A 12,398-nucleotide genomic window follows, 5' to 3' on the forward strand; every position below is an offset into this window, starting at 1 on the left:
GATTGCCTACCGCAAGACCCATGTATGCACCAAGTTGTCACCAACAACCTTAAAAAATGAAATCCTCATGTGCCTTTCGAACAGGGTCATTCAACACTGTGATAGCCTTACCATTGATCTTGCCCTTCTCAGAATTTGGGGCTACGGACGTTTCAGAATGGCCACCATATGCGCTCATAGGGTTCTCCCTAGCAAGATTGAAACACTTGTACCCTCGTCAACGTTCTACCATTCTAAGGACATCATCAAGATATGCATCATAATGATTTACACACTATAAGATAAAATGCCTTTATTGATTAATGAACATTATTACAAAGAGATCATTCTACAATAATTGATTGGCTCTAGGGCATCTCTCTAACAGAGGTGCTGCTTGGCCATGATGACTTGACGAGCATGTCATCAATGTAAACCTCTATTGTATCCCCGAGGCGTTCGGCAAACATTCTGTTGACTAGCCGTTGATAGGTGAGCCCTAGCGTTCTTGAGAACCGGAAACACATCACCTTGTAGCAACAAGTTCCCCTCTCTATGAATGAAGGCTGTTTTCTCACTAGTCATCGGGCTAGCTACACAATCTGCTTGTACTTGAGAAGCATCTAGAAACTTAGGAGAGTATGGCCTGCGGTCGCGCGATCGGTAGCGATATGTGGGAGGCGGAAGGAGTCCTTAGGGCATGCTTTTTTAAAATCTGTGAAGTCAATGTAGACCCTCTACTTTCCATTCTTTTTCTTACGACCACAACGTTTGCTAGCCAGTGGGGTAGTAGACCTATGATCAGACCTAGTCATAACTTATCAATATCCTCATTGACGATCCGGTTGCGCTCTGGTGCAAATTTCCGTATGCCTCTGCTTCATCTGGGGGGTGATTAGGATCACTTTGAGGTGGTGACGATTTCTTCTAGGATGACTCCTGTCATGTCTCGTGGGACCAAGCAAAGCAGTCCTGAGTTGTTGAGGGATTCTATGATTTCTCTCTGTCTTGGGCTTGAGGCGAGAACCTATAGGGTCTTTCTTCGGGGTCTTCCGAGGGTATTACACTTCATCCAACTCTCATAGATGGTTGATTGGCTTGGTCGGAGGGGTGGATGAGATGTAGTTGCTATGAAGCATGACCTTTGCTTTTGAAGATGTTTTGTAACAATCTCTAGAAGCCTTAGGATGCGCCCTTGATTTCCCTTACTCCCATTTTGTTGGAAACCTAATGGTTGGTGAAGGGTGGATGGAACACATACAACATGTCGTGAATCACAGGTCAGCCTAAGATGACATTGTATGGTGAAGGATAGTTGATCACTAGAAAAACGGTTTTGCTTGTTTACTCCACTGGCATAAACAGGAAGAACGATTTCCCCGATGGTGTATTCTGCTCAGACTGAAACCCAACCAGTATGGTTGGTCATCTGTTATGTTTATTTCTTCCAGACCCATGGCCTTCCCAGCTTTAAGGAAGAGATGTTTGCGACGACCCCCATCTATGAATCTCTCTTGACCAGGATTTGGCGATTGGAGGGAGATGACTAGAGCATCGTGGGGGCAAGCCAGGGTGACTGGTCATCATCCTCGAACATGAATTACCTAATGGGTGTGTGATCAGAGGACGGATGGATAGATTGGATTTCATGGTGTTGTTGGCTCTGGCATAAAGTTTGCCTGCTGAATATACTAACCCCGCTGTCTCGCTCCTACCCTTTGATATGATGAGCAAATCCTTTTGGTGTAGGTTTCGTGGAGGTGAGATGTTTCTTTCGTGCTTTTCTGGCTGATTATATTCTTCCCTTATCTGTCAATAGATCTCAACGATATCCCCTCTTCAGTAGTGCGAGCGACTTCTAACCTTCGGGCCATCAGTTGCGATGTTATTCTTGGTCGTCGTGTAACTCGCACACATTTGGGTCGTTCCTTTGTGCTTTGGCATGAGACTTGCCGGCCACTTAACAGTAGCCCCATTACTTTCAATGGATTGCCACGGACCGGGCTGGTGTGACGTTGAGAGTTGTACTTCAGGATTTTGTTACAGGTTGCTCTGATTAGTCTGTTTTCCAGGTACTAAGTGGCGCGGAGGATGTTTCTGACTTTGTTGAATTCGTGGAAGGCGGTTGGTAAACGGTTCACAATCGTCAAGCTCTGCCTTTTACGTTTCGCCTTGGGTCAATACCTGGCAGGAGCTCATGCGATTCATCGTACATCTTTCCTCCCACTATCTATGAATCACCCTCGGCTAAGGCGTCTTCCCGTGGTGCAATCGAGGTTCATAGATCTTTGTAATGTCCCATTCGGAGGAAACCCTTACTGAAGGCATTCTACAGACTTCTTGGGTTATAGAGTGGGATGGAGAAGTTTTTCTTTGTTGAATCTGCTGTCGTACTCTCTCCACTAGGCTCCCACCTCTTCATGGTGAACTCTATAAAGGTCGGCCGATTAGTTTCTTAATTTCTGTGCACTGGGGAATTGGTTCAACCAAAGTGTCGGCTGAGCTAGGCGATCGATTGATTGAAACTTTTTTGGGAGGTTCAGTCGTACCACTGAAGAGCCGGTACCAAAGAGGCTTGAACCAAGCTCAGCACAATGCAGGATTCTTCAGCGTTCGGTGGTACGAGATGGTGAACATCTGCTGCTTGGTACGATGGCCTGGTTGGTCAGTCTGGTCGTTGGTTGCTGACCTATCTAAGGTTTCATGACCAGGGATAGTGAATTATGGGCATTTGGCATGAGCTGCGATCACATCCACAGAAGGAGCGACATCGGCCATACGTAGTAAGGCTTGCTCTTTTTTGGTAAGGCACGCCTGGCATCTACAGGCTTAACTTATCACTGCCTCTACTTCAGCTGCCTCTGGCCAATATCTATTCCATGGAGGACTGATACCACTATTTATCCTATGACAGGTTGGCCAAAGGATTTGCACTCGGTGCATTTTGTAGGTCGAGAAAAAATCCGATGTGTACCTGGTGGATCATTCTGTCGTTTATTGTTTGGTAGTCTTGGGAATGGATGACTCGAGCATGATGGGTTTGGAAGTGGGTGACCGCTCGACCCGCGAGGATGAGCTGAGTCGAGTGGAGTTTGTGTAGGGGCGATTGACTGAAGGTGAGGTGGGATGGCGAGGATGGGCGATTCTTGTTGTAGCAGGCTTTTTGTCACTTGGACACCTTGATCTTGCGCCTGAGACGGATACCACTAGGTTATCCTGATTGACTAGGTTGGCCAAAGGATTTGCACTCGGTGCATTTTGTTAGGTCAATCCGCATGGTGTAGCCTGGTGGATCATTCTTTCGTGTATTGTTTGGTAGTCTGTTGGGATGGATGGACTCGAGCAGGATGGTTTGAAGTGGGTGACCGCTCGACCCACGAGGATGAGCTGAGTCGAGTGGAGTTTGTGTAGGGGCGATTGACTGAAGGTGAGGTGGGATGGCGAGGATGGGCGATTCTTGTTGTAGCAGGCTTTTTGTCACTTGGACACCTTGATCTTGCGCCTGAGGCAGATCAACTGAGAGGGGTTCCATTGTCAGACCCCGTTCACCATGAATCAGGGATGAATCGTCGACCAATGATGAACATAGTTTATGTGACCTTTTATCTGAGGTCGTGGGTTTGTGCTCTGGAGTTTGGAGAGGTTGTATAAACGGAACTCTGGAGCAGGTACTTGACAAGGCAGAAGCTCAAGATCATAAAACTGACTTACCTTCTCTTTTAGAGACTGGTTTTCAAACCTGGTTGAGGTGTTTTCAGTCCGAATGGTAGTGTTCTCAACTTCTAGTACGGCCACCTTGTTTGAGTGCTATTGCATGAGCGCAGTAGCGCCTCCAATTTGGCCTCGAGGTCGGGGTTAGTGTTATCAGAATTTTCAGCCATTGAAAGTTTCTTTACGTAGCAGGGTTTGTGAAACGAACGATTACCAGAGGCTCCATGGTGGACGCCAAACTGTAGACGTAAAAATCTACCTATACGAAAGAAGGGACTGATCATGTGAGGTTGAGGCCACTAGCGATATACTGCACCTACACACGTAAGGAAACAAGCGTGAAGCGACAAAAAACACCAGGGTGGTGTTTGCCATAGGCACTCCGATGCTTAAGTCAGCAAGGCGGAATAAGGCTAATTTAATGAGGGCTAAGGAGAAGAAAGGTTACCGAAAGTCTAGTCGGGGACTGTGACTACAGCTATAATACGAAGTTCTCTAGCGGGAACTCTAGGGTCTGAAGGTGTAATGGAATCTCCCTTGTGAGAGGTTTGGCCTTTGTTTAAATAGTAACTGTATGGTCTTCGAATCCTGGTAGGACTAGGAGTCCTTGTAGTGGTAGTCCTCCCAAAGGGTGTAGCCTTTGGATCCCTTATCTCAGCAGGAAAGGGAGTTTGAACGTGCCTCAGATACGAACCTTGGAGGAGTTGGGATAGTAATTAACTTCCTTAGCAGAGTTCAAGTAGGAGTGTAGTTCGTAGGCGACTATGGGTTTCGAGTTGATTGTAAGCCCATAAGGTGTTCCAAGGTTAGGAGGCCTCGGTCTAGATGGTGAGGAGCTAGGAAAGCACAATGAATGGGCCTCATCTGCAGAACTCTGATTTGGGCCCTATTGGAATTGGGTCTGAGCTTCCAGCTTGGTTGAAGGTGTCTTCGTCTTTGGGCCTATTTGGGTCGAGGACATTTTTTGGCCCTAACATAAAGTTCAAATTCACTTAGTAGCTAGCTAGAATAACAAATAAATTTATTTGGGAATGGGTTGCTTTCTTCACCAATGATCTAATAATTTTCATGTTCAAAAAATCGAAATTGTAGATTAGCATGTTAGCCATATATAACAACATCCTAAGGTTCCGAAGAACAATACAGATGAAGTCATGAGGACTGCAATGTATCAGCTGCAAGTTTAATAAAAGGCTCACATACTCGGGATGATGCTGGAGCTTCTTCCTGTTGGCTGTAAACTTCTAAAATATCTGGAAAATTGTTGCTTATACTGAGGATAAAGAACAGGGGAGTACAGGAAGGTTCTGCACACAAATTTTGTTTTAGTGTTAGGTTGTAACAAGGTCTAGTTTCAATATTTTCATGTACTTATAGGCTTTTCTTTCGGATTATTCAAGCATATATTAATTTTTTGTTTTCACATCAAACATCAGACAAATAATCATCTAAAATAATTGTGTCATTATACTCGATGCTATATTCATGACTTAGTAGAAACAATTGCTCCAAGTTTCCCAAAAAAGAAAAAAAAAATACTTTGGCATTTCACTTCCAAATTCATATTTGAAAAATACAATTCTATATATAAACGTTGGACTTGTCTAGATTGTCTAAATTGTCATATTTGAAAAATTGCACTTAACTAAATATTATTCCATAGGTTAATGTGGAAATGGAATGTTTACAATTTTTGTACTATGCCAGGAAATCAATGGTAAGGTCCCATTTCCACAAAATTTTTGATTAATTATGCCTATCAATACTCTTCTATATAACGATATGCTCCTTAGCATCTATCCTGTTTCTCATTTGCCTTTCTTAGAGTAATATTTTGAAGTATCATCATGAGATCTTTCTTCAATCTGCTCTTGTTTTTCATACGTTTTCTTGTTGTTATCTCACTTATTTAACTACATGTCACCCACCCTTTTTCATCTTTAATGTAGCCTCTGTGCCACCATGATGAAAGCTATGCATTGTTGCAATTCAAGGAAAGCTTTATCATTAATAAGTCTGCTTCTATACTTGAACCTGCTTGTCATGGAAGCTCCAAGGAGGAAATGATGATTGTTGTTCATGGGATGGTGTTGAGTGTGATCAAGAAACTGATCATGTAATTGTCCTCGACCTCAGTAGCAGTTGTCTTCATGGTTCTTTCAATTCTAACAAGCCCTTTTTCACCTTTAACACTGCAAAAACTTAATCTTTCTTTTAATGATTTTAATAATTCATAAATCTCATTAGGTTTTAGGTACCTTCTAAAGTTAAAATATCTTGATATCTCATGGTGTTTCTTTTCTGGCAAAATTCCATTAGAGATATCCCAACTATCCAACTTGAAGTCTAGTTGAGAAGTTAACCCATGTCAAGGAACTTGATCTCAATTATGTCAAAATAAATTCCATTCTCCCTGAAATCTTGGCTAACATGACTTCTTTGACACTTCTTGGTCTTGAAGGTTGTTCATTACAAGGGCAATTCCCAACAAGGATTTTCCATTTACCAACTCTCCTAAGTCTTAGCCTGGCTAGCAACTATGATCTAAGAGGTANATAATTATTATTATTTTTCTTTAACGAGATGAGTTACGATTTTCTCTTGATCCGAGCTTATTGTATAAGAGCTTTGGATTTTAATACGATTCTTTGTTTTTAAGTTTCACGAGTAACTAATATCTTCTACTAAAATCCAAGCTTGATTTGAAGGATGAGCCATTCATGGATGAAGTAAGGTTTATCAACAGGGACTCTTCTGGGGTTGTTTGCTCTTTTTCAGTTGAGTAAACGACATATTCCCACCCAAGGTTTGACGAAATCCCAGGTGAGTACCACAGGTTCAATTTATTCCAGATTTCCACCCTTAAAGTGACGGAAAAACGTTTGATATAACAGTAAAAGGGTAAATTGGTCATTTTACATGGGCGGCGCACGTTAGTAGACCACCGCCTGTAACAGTCCTCCGGCACACGTTAGCAGACCACCGCCGGTAAACTTTGTCGCTTTTTTTTCGGCGATTTTTCCACCCAAAATCATCATTGTCACCACCATTTGACTCCTCCAATCCTCGCCTACAAAACCCCTAACGTTTCCAGCCACGGCAACTCACCGTTTGCCGTCCACCGCTTCATCGAAAAACGGCCGAAGAACACGAACTCTCGGCCGGCGAATGACGACGAGACGGCTACTGGGGATATGGGGATTTTATAGATCTGGATACGGTGGTTTCATTGGTGGTGTCCAATTGGATTTTCACCGCCGGAATCGACCGGAATCCGGTGAAGAACATCAAAACCCTAAGTCTAACGGTGCCGGCGATTGGAGGGGCAAATGAGTCGGGAATGAGAAGGGTTTTGGACGATGGAATACGGGGAAGGTGATGGAGTGACCAGGACGTTCGACGTCGTCGGAAACAACCCAGATCGGGATGTTTCCGATGAGGGTGTGTAATGATCGGGGGTGTTTTTGATATAATTTGAAAATAAAATGGTAAGTTTTATAATTCTAATAAATTAGGGGTTAAAACATAATTTATTAATTTAGGGTTAGGGGCATTATGGTAATTACACGTCCTAAACCCTAAAAGTTCATAACACTGTTACTTTAAGGGTGGGAATCTAGAATAAATGGAACCTGTGGTACTCACCTGGGATTTCGTCAAACCTTGGGTGGGAATATGTCGTTTAATCTTTTCAGTTTGTTGAAGACGAACAAGTGAAGTGTAGAGGCCATTTTCATCTCGTATAAGCTCGTCATGGGAACCAGTTTCCATGACGTGGCCATTTTGCATAAAGGCAATCACATCGGCGTTGCGGAGGGTTGAGAGACGGTGAGCAATGATGATAGTTGTCCGTCCAACGGTGGCATTGTCAAGGGCTTCTTTAATAACCCGCTCAGATTCAGTGTCGAGTGCGCTTGTTGCCTCATCCAAGAGAAAGATTTGGCGATCTTTGATTATTGCTCGTTCAATGGCGATTCTTTGTTTTTGCCCGCCTGACATTTGAACTCCTCTGTCTCCTACCTGTTCATATTATTTGCACATGTAAATAGAAGCTTTGGCTGCTTTAACAACTTCTTCCATTGTGGCATCTTCCTTGCCAAGACTATGTTCTTTTTAATTGTGGTGGCTAATAGTACAGGCTCTTGGCTCACCAAACCTCTTGACTTTTAATTTATCAATGGCAACTCCATCAAGAAGAATTTCACCTCCAAGTGTGTCATAAAACCTTTGTAAAAGTGAAATTACTGTGGATTTCCCTGAGCCATTACCACCCACTAAGTTCATTGTCTTTCCTGCTGGAATTTTTAGGCACAAGCCTTTGAAGATTATGCTTTCAGGCCTTGATGGGTATGCAAATTCTCCGTGCCTAAACTCAACTTCACCTGAAGCATTCTCCAGGATTTGGCCTTCCAAGTTTTCTTAATCAATCTTGGGAATTCTTTTATTACCTCCATTATACGCTTTCCAGTTCTTAACGCCCTGATCAAGAACAACTTATTGAGTATATGTGTTGGTTTGGAGTGCCGAATTGTGCAAAGAAAGAAAAAACCAGAAGAGTGCTAACTGCATACATTCCATTAAGCAAACCAAATACGTAATCACCAGCTCACTGTTACAACTACTACAGCAGTGAACTTTTTACATGATTAAAGCTAAACCACACAATTTGAACAAATGTAATACAATTAAGAGACATAAAGCCTCACATTCAGCTGCATTCACCTGAATACATCATAGCACAAAAGGTTATCCAACTGCCCCTAAGCTACTGCTTCCAGCACAGCACAATGCACTTCTCTTTATTGGCGCCAAAAATTAATTTCAAACTTCAGTCCTTGAACGTTGCATTTCCAGCAAGACATCATGACTTCATCACTCCTCCCTGATGCTTTTATTAGAAACACCAAGTTTTAGCCTTAAGTCTTCAAACTGGGCGTTGGACAAGGCTTTACTCATAATGTCTGCAACTTGATTTTCTCCTGTGTAGTACACCAAACTAACTTCCCCAAATTGTTCAGCTTCTCTCACGGCATGATACTTAAACTTAATGTACTTGGTTCTACCGTGGAGCACAGGATTTTTGGCCATGGCTATACTAGACTGATTATCACACAAAATCAGTGTTGGACTTCCCAGAACTTGCTGCAAATCATTCAGAATTTTCCTTAGCCATACAGCTTGGTTCACTGCTGCTGCTGCAGAGATGTACTCTGCTTCAGCAGTAGACTGAGCCACAGTCTCTTGCTTCTTTAACAGCCAACAAACTGCGCTTGTGTTTATGTAAAACACATAACCAGAGGTGCTCTTAGAGTCATCCAAGGAACCACCCCAGTCACTGTCAGTATACCCCAGCAGCTTCAATTTTTCTGATTTCTTAAACCAGATGCCCGACATGGTGTTTCCTCTCACGTACCTCAAGACTCTCTTGGCTACTTTAAAATGCAGCTTACTTGGGTTACTCATGAACCTGGAAAGGTAGCTTGCAGTGAACATGAGATCAGGCCTAGTGGCTGTGAGATACAACAAACAGCCAAACTTCTATATTTCCTCTCATCCACTCTCTCTGCACCGTCTTCTTTACTCAGTTTCAGGTTGGGAACCAGTGGGGTATCTACTGGTTTACAACTTTCCATGCCAAATTTCATCAATATCTCAGTTGCAAACCTCTGCTGGCACACAAAAATTCTATTTGGAAACTGACTTATCTCCATGCCAAGAAAGTAAGTCATCAGCCCCAAGTCAATCATTTCAAACTCATTTTGCATGGCTGTCTTGAACTGATTCAGTTCTTCAGAATTGCTTCCAGTAATCAGCAAGTCATCAACATATAGAGAGACCATAGTCAATCCATTTTCAGTCTTTTTAACATAGAGTATGTGTCCATTAGGACTCCTAGTGTATCCTAGGTTGCATAAGTGGTCATTTATCCGGCTGTACCAAGCTCTAGGAGCCTGCTTTAGGCCATACAAAGCCTTTCTCAGCAGATACACTTGGTTCTCCTTTCCTTTAACCTTATAGCCTTCCAGCTGCTCCACATATATCTCCTCTGTAATCTAACCATTCAAGAATGTTGATTTAACATCCAACTGGAAAATTTTCCAATCAAACTGAGTTGCATGTGCAAGTAATAGTCTGATGGTGTCATGCTTGGCAACAGGAGCAAAAGTGTCAGAAAAATCAATCCCTTTTTGCTGTGCAAAACCTTTAACCACAAGTCTTGCCTTATGTTTATGGATTGATCCATCAGGGTTAACCTTCGGCTTGTACATCCATTTCACTTGGATCACCTTCCTTTTTTCTGGTCTGTCAACCAATTTTTAGGTGTTGTTCTTCTCTATCATAGAAAGCTCCTGCTACATTGCAGTCTTCTATACTTTTGACTTTGTAGCTTCATTATAATTTCGGGGTTCAACCATAGCCATATTACATCTTTCATACACTTCAGCTAAGGATCTGGTCCCTCTCACTGAAGGTTCTTCCTCTTCATCAAAATCTGCCTCTCGGGTTAGCTCCCATCTTGTCTCTTCTTACCTTTGCTTACTTCCCTCATCTATTCTCTCCTCTTCCCAATTCCAAACTGCAATTTCATCCACTTTACATCCCTTGTAATCACAATTTTCTTAGACTCAGGGATGTAAACTCTGTAACCTTTGGATTGGCTGCTGTATCCTATGAAAATATCTACCTCAGCCTTGTCATCCAGCTTAGTTCTCCTGCTTACTAGAACATGGCATAGCATATACTTCCAAATATCCTCAGGTTGCCCATTGCGGGTTTAATTCCACCCCAGGCTTCAACTAGAGGTTGGTTCTTGAGTACTTTGGTTGGCTGTCTGTTCAGGAGATACACTTTTATATTGATAGCCTCAGCCCAGAACTTCTTGGGGAGCTTCTTCTCTGCCATCATACATCTTGCATCTCCATGATGGTTATGTTTCTACTTTCACTAACCCCATTCTGCTGTGGGGTGTAAGGAGTAGTAAACTGGTGCTGAATTCCAGCTTCTTGGTAGATTGAACAAAATTCACTTGATGTGTATTCTGTCCCATTATCACTCCTTACGGCTTTGATCATTGTCCCAGCTTGATTCTCCACCAGCAGTTTGAATTTTCTAAATACAACAGCTACTTCATTTTTCTACTTCAGGAAATATACCCAGGCCATCCTAGAGAAGTCATCAATAAATAGTATAAAGTACCTACTTCCATTCAGAGATTCAGTCTTCATAAGACCGCACACATTTGTGTGGATCCACTGCAATTTGTCACTGGCTCTCCAAGCCTGGTCTGATGGAAAGGATGGTCTGCTGAGTTTGCCAAGCTGGAAGGCTATGCAAAGATTCTTCTTCTCTTTTATTTTAGGTAAGTCTAGGACCATGTCTCAACTCGACAACTCCTAAGTTTTTTAAGACCTAAGTACTGGAAATGGCCAAGTCTTTTGTGCCAAAGTTCAGACTCTTCAAACCTACTGGTCAGTGCATAATTTTCAGACTTTTTCCACTCTAGTGGGAAGCTCTTTCCCAGCATTCTCGCATTCATCAACTTATTTCCCTCACTATCTAGTATGATGCATTATTGGTTTTGAAAATGCAAGGTATAATTCTTTTCTAGCATTTGTTCTACACTCAATAAGTTTTGTGTAATTTGTGGTTCATATAAAACACTTGAGATAACTTTGGTATTGATTGTGTTAGGACAGCAACATCTCCAATTCCTTTGGCCTCCAAATATTCTCCATTCCCAATTTTGACTTTGAAGGTGTAAGTCTTGTCCAGCCTAATGAAATTCTACAAATTGGCTACCATGTGGTTGGTGCAGCCACTGTCTATCAGCCACACTTCACTGTTGGTCTGAACTGTGTAACATGAAGCTACAAACAATTGTTCAGACTCACTGCCATGCTGTTGATCCTCTGTAGATTGAGCTTGCTGTGGTGGCTGTGTACCTTTGTTCTTGCACACCTTCTCAATGTAGCCAAATTTTTTGCAGGCCCTAAATTAGATCACAAGCCTAAACCAGCACCTGTTCTCTTAGTGACCCTTCTTCTTGCAGTGAGGACATAGTGGATAGCTCCTTGTTTCACTTGGTTTTTCCCACTGTCCACTGGTTTTTTCTTTCCCTTTCTTGTCTCCAGCATACCTTCTATTATTCCCCTGCACATTCCTTCCTTTTTGAGCTGATATCATAGCACCTTCATTAATATCCTCCTGTCTCATTAATCTTCTTTGTTCTTGAGCCTGCAGTGCATGGACTAACTTAGTGAGGCTGATTTGTGACAGGTTCTTGAGTCTTCTAGAGAGGAAATCTTGGATTCAAACCTCTCGGGTAAGCTTACTAGCACCTTCTCAACAATCATCTTATCACTCATTTCTACTCCAAGTAACGTGATCTTATTAACCACACTCATAAGTCTATCCACATATTCTTTCACTTTCTCAACTTCCTGCATTCTCAACATCTCAAATTCTCTCCTCAAGTTCATCACTTGCATGTTCCTTGTTGTATCACTTTCCATGAACTCCTCTCTCAGCTTATCCCATGCTTCTTTTTGCTGTTTCACAGGTTATTATCCTTGTAAACACAAGGTTTGTCACTGCCGAATGTATGTGAGATAGAGCCCTTGGAGCCTTTGACATTTCTTCTTCATACAACCTCGTTTGATTCAGAGTGGGGTTTGGACCCAACTGTGGAGGTTGTTTCTCTTCCTCAA

General features: G+C 42.4%; 1 pseudogene; it reads right to left on the minus strand.

Moving 5' to 3' along the window:
- Positions 1-9,084, minus strand: part of LOC116112784 — a 28,460-nt pseudogene extending 19,376 nt beyond the window's left edge.
- Positions 9,085-12,398: the final 3,314 nt, after the last annotated feature.

Source organism: Pistacia vera, unplaced genomic scaffold (genome assembly GCF_008641045.1).
Source record: "Pistacia vera cultivar Batoury unplaced genomic scaffold, PisVer_v2 Contig67, whole genome shotgun sequence".
Taxonomy (NCBI): Eukaryota; Viridiplantae; Streptophyta; class Magnoliopsida; order Sapindales; family Anacardiaceae; genus Pistacia; species Pistacia vera.